The following is a 15805-nucleotide window of genomic DNA, read 5'->3' as shown; positions in this document are numbered from 1 at the left end:
CCAGGCCTCCCTGTCCCTCACCAACTCCCAGAGTTCACTCAGACTCACGTCCATCGAGTTAGTGATGCCATCCAGCCATTTCATTCTTTGTAATCCCCTTCTCCTCCTCCCCCCAATCCCTCCCAGCATCAAGGTCTTTTCCAATGAGGCAAATCTTAGCATGAGGTGGCCAAAGTACTGGAGTTTCAGCTGGATTCTAAACTGGAGTTTAGAATCATTCCTTCCAAAGAAATCCCAGGGCTGATCTCCTTCAGAATGGACTGGTTGGATCTCCTTGCAGTCCAAGGGACTCTCAAGAGTCTTCTCCAACACCACAGTTCAAAGGCATCAATTCTTTGGCACTCAGCTTTCTTTACAGTCCAACTCTCACATCCATATGTGACCACTGGAAAAACCATAGCCTTGACCAGACGGACCTTTGTTGGCAAAGTAATGTCTCTGCTTTTCAATATGCTATCTAGGTTGGTCATAACTTTCCTTCCAAGGAGTAAGCATCTTTTAATTTCATGCAGTCACCATCTGCAGTGATTTTGGAGCCCCAAAAAATAAAATCTGACACTGTTTCCACTGTTTCCCCATCTATTTGCCATGAAGTGATGGGACCAGATGCCATGAACTGATGGAACCAGATGCCAAGATCTTCATTTTCTGAATGTTGAGTTTTAGGCCAACTTTTTCAGTCTCCTCTTTCACCTTTATCAAGAGGCCTTTGAGGTCCTCTTCACTTTCTGCCATAAGGGTGGTATCATCTGCATATCTGAGGTTGATAGTGCTTAGGGAAACAAAATGTGACGGTCGGGTCATGAGGCGTGCTCTGTGATGTGGCTCAGGTCAGACTTTAATCCCTGGAGTGAGACGAGGCTGGCCATCTTCCCATGTGACATGAACCAACTGACTGTACCAACAGCACCGCCCACCTTCCTCATCCTGTGACTCAGTCAGCTTTGCTCAGTTGTGCCTTCTGTCTCACAGAAGCAGAGCCATGTGCCCCACACTCCTCAGCCTCCTGAGTCTCAGTGAGTCCGGAAAGACACAGTCAGAGAAGGTTATGGTGGAAATCGGGGGGGCTCTCGCACCACTGAACAGGTTCCCTGGATGAGGGTGCAAGGAACGTGGGATCCATCAGGACAAGCCATCTCTGACAGGGTTTTCCTTCTAGGATTCTGTGAGTCTGAGGATCTGGGCAGCTGTGGCTGAGTCCTCCCTATCCCTTATTTCTCTGTTGAGCAGAGCAGTTGGGGCTGATGCAGAGGACACTAGGGAACCAGGGTGAAACCCCTGTCAGTACAGTGAGAGCCGCGTGCCCTGTGGATCCCTTATCTCTTTTGACCTTGATACTCATCTTCACTCTCCCCAGGGGTTAGCCCAGGTCTGGACTCTGGACATGAAGGCACAGTGAGAAGTCTGTCAGCTGGGAGCTGAGCCCCCAAGTGCCATTTCAATCATGAGAGGGGAGCAAGAGGCTGCACCCCACAGACCCCTCTCCTACAAGGTGGTTCGTGGCCTCTCCAACCAGCCTTTAACAACAGGATCAGCAGGAGCACACACTAAAGCTGACCCCAGGGAAGGGTCTGGCCATCAGGCATGGCCACTTGGACCTTGTCACAGATTTGATGTAGGCTAGCTAACAAAGGAGCAAGGTTCAAGGTTTACCTCCTTCTTTTCAGGCAAGTGGCTTTTTCACTGCTCAGTTGTGTTAGTGTTAGTCGCTCTGTCAAGTCCGACTGTTTGCGACCCCGTGGACTGTAGCTCACCAGGCTACTCTATCCATGGGATTCTCCAGGCAAGAATGCAAGAGTGGGTTGCCATTTCCTTGACCAGGAGATCTTGCCAACTCAGAGACTGAACCCTGCTCTCCTGCATTGCAGGAAGATTCTTTACCATTTGAGCTACAACAAATGCAGGGAAGCATACAACAGGGAAGCCCTTCACCTTCTTGTCCATGCATCAATTTTTCGCTGTTGTTTTCTTTTGCCTGCATTGTGCAGCTTGCAGAATCTTAGTTCCCTGATCAGGGATTCAACTTGGGCCCTTGGAAGAAAAAGTACTGAGTCCTAACCACTGGACCAACAGGGAATCCCCAGTGTTTTGTGTTTTCAGAGAAAGTTTCTCAACATTTTGTCAACCCAAGAACCACTTCCAAGAATCGTATTCTTAGATCCTCATGATGTCCGTCCTGGGTTGACTGTGTCTCTGTCTGCCCCAGGCCCCAGGTGTCCCTGAGCATCAGGGTGATGTGCTTTAGGGGAGGAGAGTTGGAAGAATTGAAGGGGGAGCACCCACGAGGGCAGTGGGGAGAGGGGATCATTCCTATTTTTCTCTCAAAGCCTGTGTCTCCTTCTCTCCTAGGTGAATATGAGAAGCCCTCTTTGTCAGCCTGGCCAAGCCCTGTGGTTACCTTAGGACAGACTGTGACTCTTCAGTGTCACTTCGGTCCTCCATTTGTGATATTCAGACTGCTCAAAAGAGATGGGACCATTTTTCTCAAGCTCCAGGAATATCATTTCAACACCTTCACCACTGGGCCAGTGACCAGAAAACATGCCGGGTCCTACACATGTCTCTCTCTGTGTGGTCCTATGTCAGTGACCCCCTGCAGATTATGGTCACAGGTAGGAGGGGTCCAGCCCAGCTTGGGACACCTGTACCTGCAGGCAATCCTACCCTAGGTCCACGTGCCAGTGCAGCCAAAGACGTCCTCAGGATTCCCAGCCAGAACCGAACCAAGGAAAGAGAACCAAGTCTGAGAGTTTAAACTCAGGGTGTTGAATGGAGGGATGTGTTCCCCTGGCTCAGGAAAGAGGACCCTCCCTAGGCATTAGTTAGACAGGATGCTGCCACTGCCTGTCAACTGGGAGGCTGAGGAGGAACCCTGATCCAGCACCTGCCACCCAGTAGGGAGCTGTAATCCCATATGAAGGAGCTAGGGTCCCAGTTAAGACCAAGTCAGCCCAGGAATGTTTCCAGAGGTGTGAAGTGGGGATCACAGGTGGTCCCTTTTTTCTCCACCTCCTTCCCAACCTCCTGCCAATCATCACCAACTTTCTAGGAGATGAGTGTGAAAGGAGCCAAGGTACGTATTACACCTGGTATGTATTCTACCAGAGAAGCAGACCCACCCCAGCCCCCCACCATGCATATTAGGAATGGGATGAAGTTAAGAGCACTGCAACCCACTCCAGTATTCTCAACTGGAGAATCCCATGGACAGAAGAATACGGTGGGCTATAGTCCATAGGACCCCACAGAGTCTGACACAACTGAAGTGACTGAGTATGTATGGAAGCTGAGAGCAGATCGAACAGCTAAAGAGGTTAGAATAAACACAGTGGAGGCCGGAGATCTTGAGCAAAGAGAAACAGAAAAGCATGAGCCAGAGCCCGAGAACAAGGCTAAAGAGAATGCAACAGAACAGACAGGAAGAGTAATTGGCTTTGCTGCTTCATGGGGAGGTTTTTCACACCTTCAGATGTCAGGGGAAGCACTGAGGCGGGGTGACTCACTGAAGCTCACAAGCTCTTTGCTTCTAGGTGTGTTCACAAAACCCTCCATCTCAGCCCACCCACGGCCCCTCATGCAGGTGGGAGAGAATGTGACCTTTCGCTTTCACTCATCAATGCTGCATGACAAATTTATCCTGCAGGAAAAAAGCAGCACAGGGCATTTCCAGAGACATGGAGAGATGCTCACTGGTGGGCATGCCCCAGCTGACTTCTTCATTGGCCCCATGACTTTGGCAAGACCGGGCACCTACAGATGCTCTGGCTCTCTCAGCCACTCCCCCTATGAGTGGTCAGCTCCCAGCGACCCTGTGGACATCATCATCACAGATGAGTGTGGCCAGACAAGTCCCTTCTGCTCTCTGTGTCACAGATGGTCTGGTGTCCAGTCCAGCATCAGTCCCGGGAGAGAATGACAGTTTGCAGAGACACTCACAAACTCAGGAGAGGGAACAAACCAGAGAGAGAGGAGGTGTGAACACGGAAGGGAAAAGAGAACAGAGTCCCTGCCATGTGCTAAGGAGAAGACACAGCCGGTGACAGGCTGAAGGAGCAAGAACGTGAAAGAACGACCAATGGAGAAAAATGTACCAGAGCAGGGACCCGGGAAATTCCCCGCTCAGGCAGCCAATGATGGTTGGTTAAGGGGTTGGTTTCCTGCTATCATGTCAGAGCTCCCTTGCTGTGTTAGCAGCACACTGTGGTACCAGACGCCCTTGCAGTCTGGCCCCTGGGTGATCAAGACGGATGTTGACACCCTGAAGTTGCTTAGCCTCTTGGTTTAACGCATCCTTCGGCACAAAGATGGGGGAGTGGTCCCTCCATCCCTCCCACTAAGGAGTCCCTTCTAGCCCCTGGGGGTGGGCAGGGCAGCGCTAAACACGCCCTAAATAGACATTTCTCCAAAGAAGACATACAGATGGCTAACAAACACATGAAAAGATGCTCAACATCACTCATTATCAGAGAAATGCAAATCAAAACGACAATGAGGTACCATTTCATGACAGTCAGAATGGCTGCAATCCAAAAGTCTACAAATAATAAATGCTGGAGAGGGTGTGGAGAAAAGGGAACCCTCTTACACTGTTGGTGGGAATGCAAACTAGTACAGCCACTATGGAGAACAGTGTGGAGATTCCTTAAAAAACTGGAAATAGAACTGCCTTATGATCCAGCAATCCCACTGCTGGGCATACACACCGAGGAAACCAGAAGGGAAAGAGACACATGTACCCCAATGTTCATCACAGCACTGTTTATAATAGCCAAGACATGGAAGCAACCTAGATGTCCATCAGCAGATGAATGGATAAGAAAGCAGTGGTACATATACACAATGGAGTATTACTCAGCCATTAAAAAGAATACATTTGAATCAGTTCTAATGAGATGGATGAAACTGGAGCCTATTATACAGAGTGAAGTAAGCCAGAAGGAAAAACACCAATACAGTATAATAACACATATATATGGAATTTAGAAAGATGGTAACGATAACCCTGTATACGAGAAAGCAAAAGAGACACTGACGTATAGAACAGTCTTATGGACTTTGTGGGAGAGGGAGAGGGTGGGAAGATTTGGGAGAATGGCATAGAAACATGTAAAATATCATGTATGAAACGAGATGCCAGTCCAGGTTCAATGCACGATACTGGATGCTTGGGGCTAGTGCACTGGGATGACCCAGAGGGATGGTATGGGGAGGGAGGAGGGAGGAGGGTTCAGGATGGGGAACACATGTATACCTGTGGTGGATTCATTTTGATATTTGGCAAAACTAATACAATTATGTAAAGTTTAAAAATAAAACAAAATTTAAAAAATAAAATAATATAATATAAAATTAAATTAAATTTAAAAAAATAAAATAAAATTTATTTTATCTTGTTTATGTTTGTTGAAGTCTAGTTGATTTCAGATGTTGTTAATTCCTGTTATACAACAGAGTGATTCAGTTATTCATATACATATATTCTTTCTTTAAAAAAGATATTAATTGACAATCCATTTTATAAAAATTATTTATTTTTTAAATGATGTTCCATTTTTAAATTTTTTTGCAATTTCTTTTTTTAATAGAAATTTATTTATTTTAGTTGGAAGTTAATTACTTTAAAATATTGTATTGGTTTTACCATACATCAACATTAATCCACCACAGGTGTACACGTGTTCCCCATCATGAACCCCCCTCCCTGCTACCTCCCTGTACCATCCCTCTGGGTCATCCCAATGCACCAGTCCCAAGCAACCAGTATCATGCATCGAACTTGGACTGGTGATTCTTTTCTTATATGATATTGTACATGTTTCAATGCCATTCTCTCAAATCATCCCACCCTTTCCCTCTCCCACAGAGTCCAAAAGACAGTTCTGTATATCTGTGTCTCTTTTGCTGTCTCGTATACAGGGTTATCCTTAACATCTTTCTAAATTCCATAGATATACATTAGTATACTGTATTGGTGTTTTTCTTTCTGGCTTACTTCACTCTGTATAACAGGCTCCAGTTTCATCCACCTCATTAGAATTCATTCAAATGTATTCTTTTTAATGGCTGAGTAATACTCCATTGTGTATATGTACCATAGCTTTCTTATCCATTCATCTGCTGATGGACATCTAGGTTGCTTCCAGGTCCTGGCTATTATAAACAGTGCTGCAATGAACATTGGGGTACACGTGTCTCTTTCAATTCTGGTTTCCTCAGTGTGTATGCCCAGCAGTGGGATTGCTGGGTCATAAGGCAGTTCTATTTCCAGTTTTTTAAGGAATCTCCACACTGTTCTCCATAGTGGCTGTACTAGTTTGCATTCCCACTAACAGTGTAAGAGGGTTTCCTTTTCTCCACACCCTCTCAAGCATTTATTGCTTGTACACTTTTGGATCGCAGCCATTCTGACTGTCATGAAATGGTACCTCATTGTCGTTTTGATTTGCATTTCTCTGATAATGAGTGATGTTGAGCATCTTTTCATGTGTTTGTTAGCCATCTGTATGTCTTCTTTGGAGAAACGTCTGTTTAGTTCTTTGGCCCATTTTTTGATTGGAATTTTATTTTTCTGGAATTGAGCTGTAGGAGTTGCTTGTATATTTTTGAGATTAGTTGGTTGTCAGTTGCTTCATTTGCTATTAATTCTCCCATTCTGAACAACATGCTACTGAATAACAAAAAATCACAGAAGAGATCAAAAAAGAAATCAAAATATGCATAGAAATGAATGAAAATGAAAACACAACAACCCAAAACCTGTGGGACATTGTAAAAGCAGTGCTAAGGGGAAAGTTCATAGCAATACAGGCATACCTCAAGAAACAAGAAAAAAGTCAAATAAGTAACCTAACTCTACACCTAAAGCAACTAGAAAAGGAAGAAATTAAGAACCCCAGGGTTAGTAGAAGGAAAGAAATCTTAAAAAATACAGCAGAAATAAATGCAAAAGAGACCATAGCAAAAATCAACAAAGCTAAAAGCTGGTTCTTTGAAAGGATAAATAAAATTGACAAACCATTAGCCAGACTCATCAAGAAACAAACAGAGAAAAATCAAATCAATAAAATTAGAAATGAAAATGGAGAGATCACGACAGACAACACAGAAATACAAAGGATCATAAGAGACTACTATCAACAATTATATGCCAATAAAATGGACAAGGTGGAAGAAATGGACAAATTCTTAGAAAAGTACAACTTTCCAAAACTGAACCACAAAGAAACAGCAAATCTTAACAGACACATCACAAGCACAGAAATTGAAATTGTAATCAGAAATCTTCCAGCAAACAAAAGCCCAGGTCCAGATGGCTTCACAGGTGAATTCCACCAAATTTTTAGAGAAGCGCTGACACATATCCTACTCAAAATCCTCCAGAAAAATGCAGAGGAAGGTAAACTTCCAAACTCATTCTATAAGGTCACCATCACCCTAATACCAAAACCTGACAAAGATGCCACACACACAAAAAAGGAAAACTATAGGCCAATATCACTGATGAACATAGATGCAAAAACCCTTAATAAAATTCTAGCAATCAGAATCCAACAACACATTAAAAAGATCATACACCATGACCAAGTGGGCTTTATCCCAGGGATGCAAGGATTCTTCAATATTCGCAAATCAATCAATGTAATACACCACATTAACAAATTGAAAAATAAAAACCATATGATAATCTCAATAGATGCAGAGAAAGCCTTTGATGAAATTCAACATCCATTTATGATAAAAACTCTCCAGAAAGCAGGAATAGAAGGAACATACCTCAACATAATAAAAGCTATATATGTCAAACCCACAGCAAAGATTATCCTCAATGGTGAAAAAGTGAAAGCATTTCCCCTAAAGTCAGGAACAAGACAAGGGTGCCCACTTTCACCACTACTATTCAACATAGTTTTGGAAGTTTTGGCCAGAGCAATCAGAGCAGAAAAAGAAAAAAAAGGAATCCAAATTGGAAAAGATGATGTAAAACTCTCACTATTTGCAGATGACATGATCCTCTACATAGAAAACACTAAAGACTCCAGCAGAAAATTCCTAGAGCTAATCACTGAATATAGTAAAGTAACAGGATATAAAATCAACACACAGAAATCCCTTGCATTCCTATGCACTAACAATGAGAAAATAGAAAGAGAAATTAAGGAAACAATTCCATTCACCATTGCGATGAAAAGAATAAAACACTTAGGAATATATCTACCTAAAGAAACTAAAGACCTATATATAGAAAACTATAAAACGCTGGTGAAAGGAATCAAAAAGGACACAAATGGATAGAGAAATATACCATGTTCATGGGTGGAAGAATCAATATAGTGAAAATGAGTATACCACCCAAAGCAATCTATAGATTCAAGGCAATCTGTATCAAGCTACCAACGGTATTTTTCACAGAGCGAGGACACTCCATTTTTAAAGTTATTTCTGAACTTTTCCCTGTGCTGGGTACCCTTACTGTGGGGCTTTCTCTCCTGGCAGTGGACGGGCTTCTCATTGCAGTGCTGCTCTTGTGGCACACTTTGGGCTTTAGTCAAACTGTCACTGGTGTTCTACACAAAATCGTAAGTTTGAAGGAGGGAAGCACAGCATCATGCAACACAGGGGCAGTCGGGCTCATAGCAGAGAATGGCGTTTTCACTTCCTGTAGGTTAAAAACTGATTTCCATTGTTGTAATCCCTGAATGAACATCTTCCAGAGAACCATGGAACCCTATTCTTTTTATGAAAATATGTGTTAATTTATTCTTAGCTGAATCAGGTCTCAGCTGCAGCATGGGGGATCCTCATTGTGGTGCTGGGGTGCAGTTCAAGGCTCCAGAGCTCACGGGCTCAGCAGTTGCAATATTGAGGATAGTTGCTTCAAGGCATGTGGGATCTCAGTTCTCCCACCCAGGATAGAACCCACACTCTCTGCACTGGAAGGTTGACCCTTAATCCCTAGGCCAGCTGGGACATTCCAAGCCCTGTTCTTCCCTTCAACCACAGGCATCTGTTCTTCTCCACTTTATGATCTTGGGAATCTGCTGATACACATTAGAGGATGGTCCATAACAGAAGATGTAGGATGGGCTCCATGGGTTTCCACAGATTCCTGAGAGAGTCCGTCACTGGCTGGTCTTATATATGGAATGCTTTTCTTTTTTTATTTTTTTAATTAGGTGGAGTAGACAGACTCAGCAACCTGGGGCACACCCCTGCTTTTTTTTTTGGCTTTGATGTCCCCACCAAAGATATGGAGGTCTAGAAGAGTCGCCCCAACCCCAAGAGCCTTGATTCTCTTCCATTCGCACATGCTGTCATCATGGAAGGAGAGCCCAAAGAAGACAGAACAGTGAATGGCGAGGTGAGTCCTCCCGCCCAAACCCTTGCCATAGCCTGAGCCCCTCCAATGCCCAATGCCCCAGCCTTCGAAGATCACATTTAATTCCATCATTCACATCTCCTTCCTCTCAGGACCCATCAGCAGAGGATGTGATATTCGCCCACTTGAACCACAGGACCCTCTCTGAGAGACTGCTCACTCCCACTCCCCTGAGCCCCATGCACCTCTCCGCCGAGACCAGTATCTATGAGGAATTTGATGTAAACCAGATCATGCTGACCCTGACCTGGCCCCATCCTTTGAGCACACAGAGTGTTATAAATTGAAGAGCTAGATCTCTTTCTAAAGGGGTTCCTCCATGGGCACTCCTTCTCCTCCTCCAAAGCAGCCCCGAAGCTCTGAAGTTAAGAGTGGAGTCCAAGAATTATAGGATCATCCTCAAAAATCCCACCAGCTCTTAGTAATCCCTGGCTATTCTAACACTCTATTTTAACTATCTAACCTTTTGGGGGAAGTTATTCTAATCAATTGCACTTACTGGGTAGGTTACCATGATCATCCTACTTTTTCAAAAATTCCAGTAAAGCATAACAATTTGCAAGTTGAGTCTTCAAACTATTCAGTTTAAAATAAAATAAAGCCAATTTAAAAAAACCTCTGTTCAGTAATAGCTTACTAAAATGAACTTGTTTACAAGACAGAAACAGACTTGTAGACTTAGAGAACAAACTTAGAGTTACAGAGGGGAAGGATGAGGGGAGAGATACATTGGAAGTTTAAGAGTGACATGTGCACACTGCTATATTTAAAACAAAATGCTTTCCATGAAACAATAATAAAAGCAATGCAAGTTGGCCAAATAAAAAGATGAAGTATATTCTGTTTGAGATATCCAGTGTGGTGCCACTTGCCACAGGAGGCTGTGTGTCTGTGTGCTAAGTCGATTCAGTCATGTCTGACTCTTTGCGAACCCATGACGTTGTGTAGCTCGCTAGGCTCCTCTGTGCATGGGATTCTCCAGGCAAGAATCCTGGAGTGGGTTGCCATTCCCTTCTTGAGGGAATCTTCTTGACCCAGGGATTGAACCCATGTCTCTCATGTCTCTTGCATTGGCAGGCAGATTCTTTACCACTGAGCCATCGGGGAAGACCCCTCAACCCTTTTCCAGTCGTGGGCACTAAGTGTGCTGGGGTTCCAGGGGTACAAACAGGACAATAAGATCCCCCTCAGTCTGGATCCACACTGGCCGATAAAGTAGTTACCCAGCCACACCGTACAGACAATGACTCTACATGTATATGAAGTAAACCATTCAGTTCTTCAGTCACACCCACCACATTTCAAGTGCTCAGGAGCATCATGCAGCCAGGTGCCATGGTGCTGGACAGAGCAGATGTTTAAAAAGTCCCCTCATCACAGAGAATTCTACTGGATATTCCACTCCAGATGACTGAGGGCTGCAGACAGAACATTTGCCCAGGGAGGCTTTGAACATGTTGTGTTAATCCATTGATATTTGTGTGTTTTGTCTTTTTTAATTCTTTTCACCAAAGCCAAGGATTTGAGAATCTTGTGCCTTTTAATTTATCAACTGTTGGCACAATGTGGCTTGGCTCAACCAAGCAGAGGGCTGAAGAGGATAACACCATGAGGACCCCGGTGTGAACTGAGCTGGCCAATGGGGTGAAAATCAAGGTCCACGGAGCCTTAGTTGCTCACTGAGCTCTCTGTGTGCGATGTCTCTCCTGGCTTAGAACTAAACCGCCCAAGAACTCTTTTACCAAGAAATGTCAGGATCGCTTAAAGTGAAGACATTCTGGGGCTCCTGTGTTGCTACTGTCACTGTTTCCATTTTTTCCCCTAATTATCCTTATTTGCTTTTGGCCTTTAGGTTCGGGGACCAGATGTCATAATCTTCCTTCTTCTGCATGTTCACAGTGTAGACATGAACCCCAGTTATTCTTATATATCTTCTTTTAAAAAAATAATTGAATGTTAGCATTTGATGCCTGCATTCTGCAGAATCTCAATTCTTCAGCCAACTATAGAACATGGGTTTACCTGGGTCCTGGGTGTATTTCTGCTGTGTGGCACCAATGCCTGGTACACAGTAGGTGCTCTGCAATAATTTATGAACTGATCAAAGATGAGAAGTAAATTCCATTTCTGCAGGGGACTGGGAAAATAAAGTTCTGAGTCTTATTTGGAGCCAAACTGTCCAGGGCTGACTAAGAGAGAGAACATGGGTCCCACCCTCTGGAGCAGGGGGTTAGACCAGGCAGAAAGAGAAAGAGCTGAGACCTCATGTCTGGGCTGAGATGCCTCCTGAGCCCTGCCTGGAGACATCAGAGCCAGGTCCACGGAGGGGCTGCACCCTGTTGTGAGTCCATGGCCGTGGGAACCCTGAGGGGCGGCGGCAGCCCCCCAGGGACCACATCCTGTTTGTCCTCTAGGGCCCCGTGGTCTCCTCATCTGTACAGGGCAGGGACGGGGGCAGCTGGGCACTCAGAGCTGTAGACATGCCTTCCATCTTCTCTGAGCTTCTCCTCCTCGGCCAGTTGTGCAGAGCAGGGAGGGCACTGCAGGAGGGCACATGATGCCCACCCTGCCCCCAGTTCACGGGAACCTCAGGGTTCAGACACCGTGAGGGGCCAGGGATCCTGATGGGGAGAGAATTAGCCCAAGCTTTCAGTGGCAAATCTTTCACTTCCAGGGCTGAGTCTGGGCCAGAGGACCCCTAACCCTGCAGGTGATTCCTCCTGGGTCTCCTGGGACCCATATCTCACTTGAGTCCCAGGAAGGTGGTAGGGGGCAAGGTCAGGGCACTGGGATTCTAGAGTGATGCTGGTGAAACCTGGAAGGGCTCAGGAGCTGAGCTGGGGAGTGAGGGGTGGGGAAGTCCTGGGACTCAGCCTCTGATTTCCTTCCAGGGACCACCCACAAACCCACCATATGGGCTGAGACTCTTTTGGAAAGCTCAGGGTGCCCATGTGAATACACCCTAGGCAGAGTTGGAATGTGAGAGTGAGTACACAGACCATCAGGGAGTATGCTGCAGTTGGCCTGCATTATTTGGAGAAGGAAATGGCAATGCATTCCAGTATTCTTATCTGCAAAATCCCATGAACATTGGAGCCTGCCAGCCTACAGTCCATAGAGTTGCAAAGAGTCAGACATGGCTGAGTGACTTCATTTTCTTTCATCTTGTTTTAAAATTTATTTATTTTACTGGTTCCATTTTTTAATCTCATCATATACATATTTTATTGAAGTGTAGTTGGCTTACAATGTTTCAGGTGCACAGCAAGGTGATTTTCAGTTATACAAGCACACATACATTATTTTTCAAATTATTTTCCATTTTAGGTTATTACAAGATATTGACTATAGTTCTCCATGCTATACAGTAAATCTTTTTTGTTTGTTGCATATTTTTTAAAACATTAGAAATCTAGCATTGTATTGATTCTTCTATTTTTAAACATATGGTATATGCCACATCAGTGTTATGCTACACTGAGAGTGAAAGCATGATACCAAAATCCCACCATGTCCATGATAAAAGTAAATGGAAAACAGTGGCAATGTTAATTGTGGGAGGAAATATTGAATCACATTATGTTACTGGTGGGCTTTCCTGGTGACTCAGATGATAAAGACTCTGCCTGCAACACAGGAGACCTGAGTCGATCCCTCAGTTGGGACGATCTCCTGGAGATGGAAATAGCAACCCACCCCAGCATTCTTGCCTGGAGAACCCCCATGGACAGAGGAGTCTGGTGGGTTGCAGCCCATGGGATCACAAAGAGTCAGACATGACTGAGGGCCTAAACTATTCTCAAGGCTCTGAACTTAAAAGGTATAACACTTTCCCATTCATATAGAGATAAAAAGTGACAGAACAGACAGAACCTTTTGCATTGTCAGGGGCTTAATGACCAGATCTGCATGGACAGCTTGGAGAACAAAGGATTCCAGGATGAAAAGATTTCCACAATGGAGGGTATGTAAGTATAGCTATGGCTGATCCATGTCGATGTATGGCAGAAACCATCACAGTATTGTAATTGCCCTTTAATTAAACATAAATAAACTAAGGGGGGGAAAAGCTTGCAACAGGGCTTCCCTGCTGGTCCACTGGTTGGGAATCTGCCTGCCCATGTGGGGGACATGGGCCCGATCCCAGGACTGAGAAGATTTCATATGCCTTGGGGCTGTTAAGCCAGTGGGCCTCAAGCCCATGTGCCTAGATCGGGTGCTCCACAATAAGAGAAGCCACAGCTATAAGAGACCCTGCACACAGCAAAGAGCTGTCCAACTTCCCACAACTAGAGAAAGCCTGTGCACAGCGACGAAGACCCAGCACAGCCATTAACTAGTTAATTAAAACACTGCAACAACCAGCAACACCTCCTCCTGTTTTAGTGTGTGTGTGTCTGTGTGTGTGTGTGTGTAAGTGTGAAAGTGTGAGTTCACACATGGGTGTTTAATGTGTATTGTTCTCTTTTCTTGGAATTTTCTTCCCCATGGGCTAGGGTTATTTTACATTCAGTAAACACTGTTTGACCATCCCTCTCACTCCCCAAAAAGCCCATCTAAGTCAGGTAAGATGATTCTATGGGGCACAAGTTCATGATCTCCTTGGCCTGCTGGCTTTCCAATAAAGTCACTATTCCTTTCCTGAAGACCTCATCACTCTGTCCCTTGACAAACAATGTGAGGTTGGACTCAGAGCACATTGATGAGACATTGGCAGAGGTGTCGTTCATTTTAGAGAAAATCCATAGACGTCAGTCTCACAATTGATATCTGTGGTTTAAAAGAAGATACGCAGATGGCCAACAGGCATATGAAGAGATGCTCAGCATTGCTCATTAATAGAGAAAGGCAAATCGACACTGCAAGGAAGTACCACCTCATACCGATCAGAATGGCCATCATTAGACAGTTGCCGAATAATAGATGGTGGAGAGGGTGTGGAGAAGAGGGAAACCCTCTTACATTGTTGGGGGGAGTGGAAACTGGTGCAGCCACTGCAGAAAACAGTATGGAAGTTCCTCAAAAAAAGTAAAAACAGAGTTTCCATATGATCCAACAATTCCAGTACCAAGCATATATCTGGAAAAAAACTATACCTTGAAATGACTCATGCACCCCTATGCCTATAGCAGCAAAACTTACAATAGCCAAGACATGGGAACAGCCTAATTGTCCACTGACAGATGATTGGATAAAGAAGATGTATATGCTTATACAGACAGAGAATGGAATACCACTCAGACATTAAAAAAATGAAATCATGCCATTTTCAGCAGCATGGATGAACCTCGAGATTAACATATTAAGTGAAGTAGACAGAAAGAGAAAGACAATTTTCTGTGATATCACCCATGTGTGGAATCTAAAAGGAACATATCAATGAAACAGGAACAGACTCACAGACATAGAGAACAGGCACAGACATACAGAACAGGCTTGTGGTTGCCAAGGAGGGAAGGACCGGGAGCTTGGGATTAGCAGATGAAATCTATTTATACATAGAATGGATAAAGAATGAGGTCCTACAGTATGGCACAGGGAATTTTATTCAGTATCCTGGCATAAATCATAAAGGAAAGAATATATATGTCGAGCTGAATCAATGTGCTATACAGCAGAAATGAACTATACTACAATAATTTTTTTTAATTTTTAAAAATTTGTGGTTTCTATATCTGCAATGAAACATTAATGGCAGTAAAAATGCACAAACTGAAATGACAAATACAGACCAATTCTGAAACATGATATTAAGTAAATAAGAGGAAATTTTAAGAAAAGCGACTGTACTGTTACTCCATTACATACATAATGATCAAGGGGAGACCAGATTTATTACTTACAAAGCATCACTAATCTTAATGACCCCCAACCCCAGTAAAATGGTGTGGAATCGCTGCCCTTACTGAGGTTCTTTCCTGTCTATGAACAACAGCTGAACTGGGTGTATGTCTGCCCTTGGAGTCCTGAAACAGCTGGGCCATTTTGCCCCAGTTTGGAGTTGATTGTTCTGGACACGCTCCTCACTCAAGCATTTTGGAGCTTGGAAGTCTCTACTTGACATATTTGTGTACCTTTGAGTATCTAGGAAGTAAGGTTGTCCACCTTTTCAGGCAGAACAAATCCCCCTCCCAAAAAAACACCACAGTCATCTTTACACACATTATCTTTGTGTACATGTGTGGTCCTTGGATTGGAAAGGGAGGAAGAGAGAGAGAGAGAGAGTGTTGTGTGTGCGAAGTTTCCACTCACAGTCACGAAATAATTTCAGATGAAGAAGAGTCAGAGAAAGACAAATATCACATGATATCATTTATTTGTGACATCTAAAAAAATGAACTTATTTACAACACAGACTCACAGAGAATGAACTTACGGTTACCAGGGGAATAGTGTCAGGGGGAGGTTAGATTGGAAGTTTGGGACTGA

This window comes from Bos taurus, chromosome 18, assembly GCF_002263795.3.
Source record: "Bos taurus isolate L1 Dominette 01449 registration number 42190680 breed Hereford chromosome 18, ARS-UCD2.0, whole genome shotgun sequence".
Taxonomy (NCBI): domain Eukaryota; kingdom Metazoa; phylum Chordata; class Mammalia; order Artiodactyla; family Bovidae; genus Bos; species Bos taurus.
The sequence above is the reverse complement of the archived record's forward strand: the minus strand, read 5'-3'. Positions refer to the sequence as shown.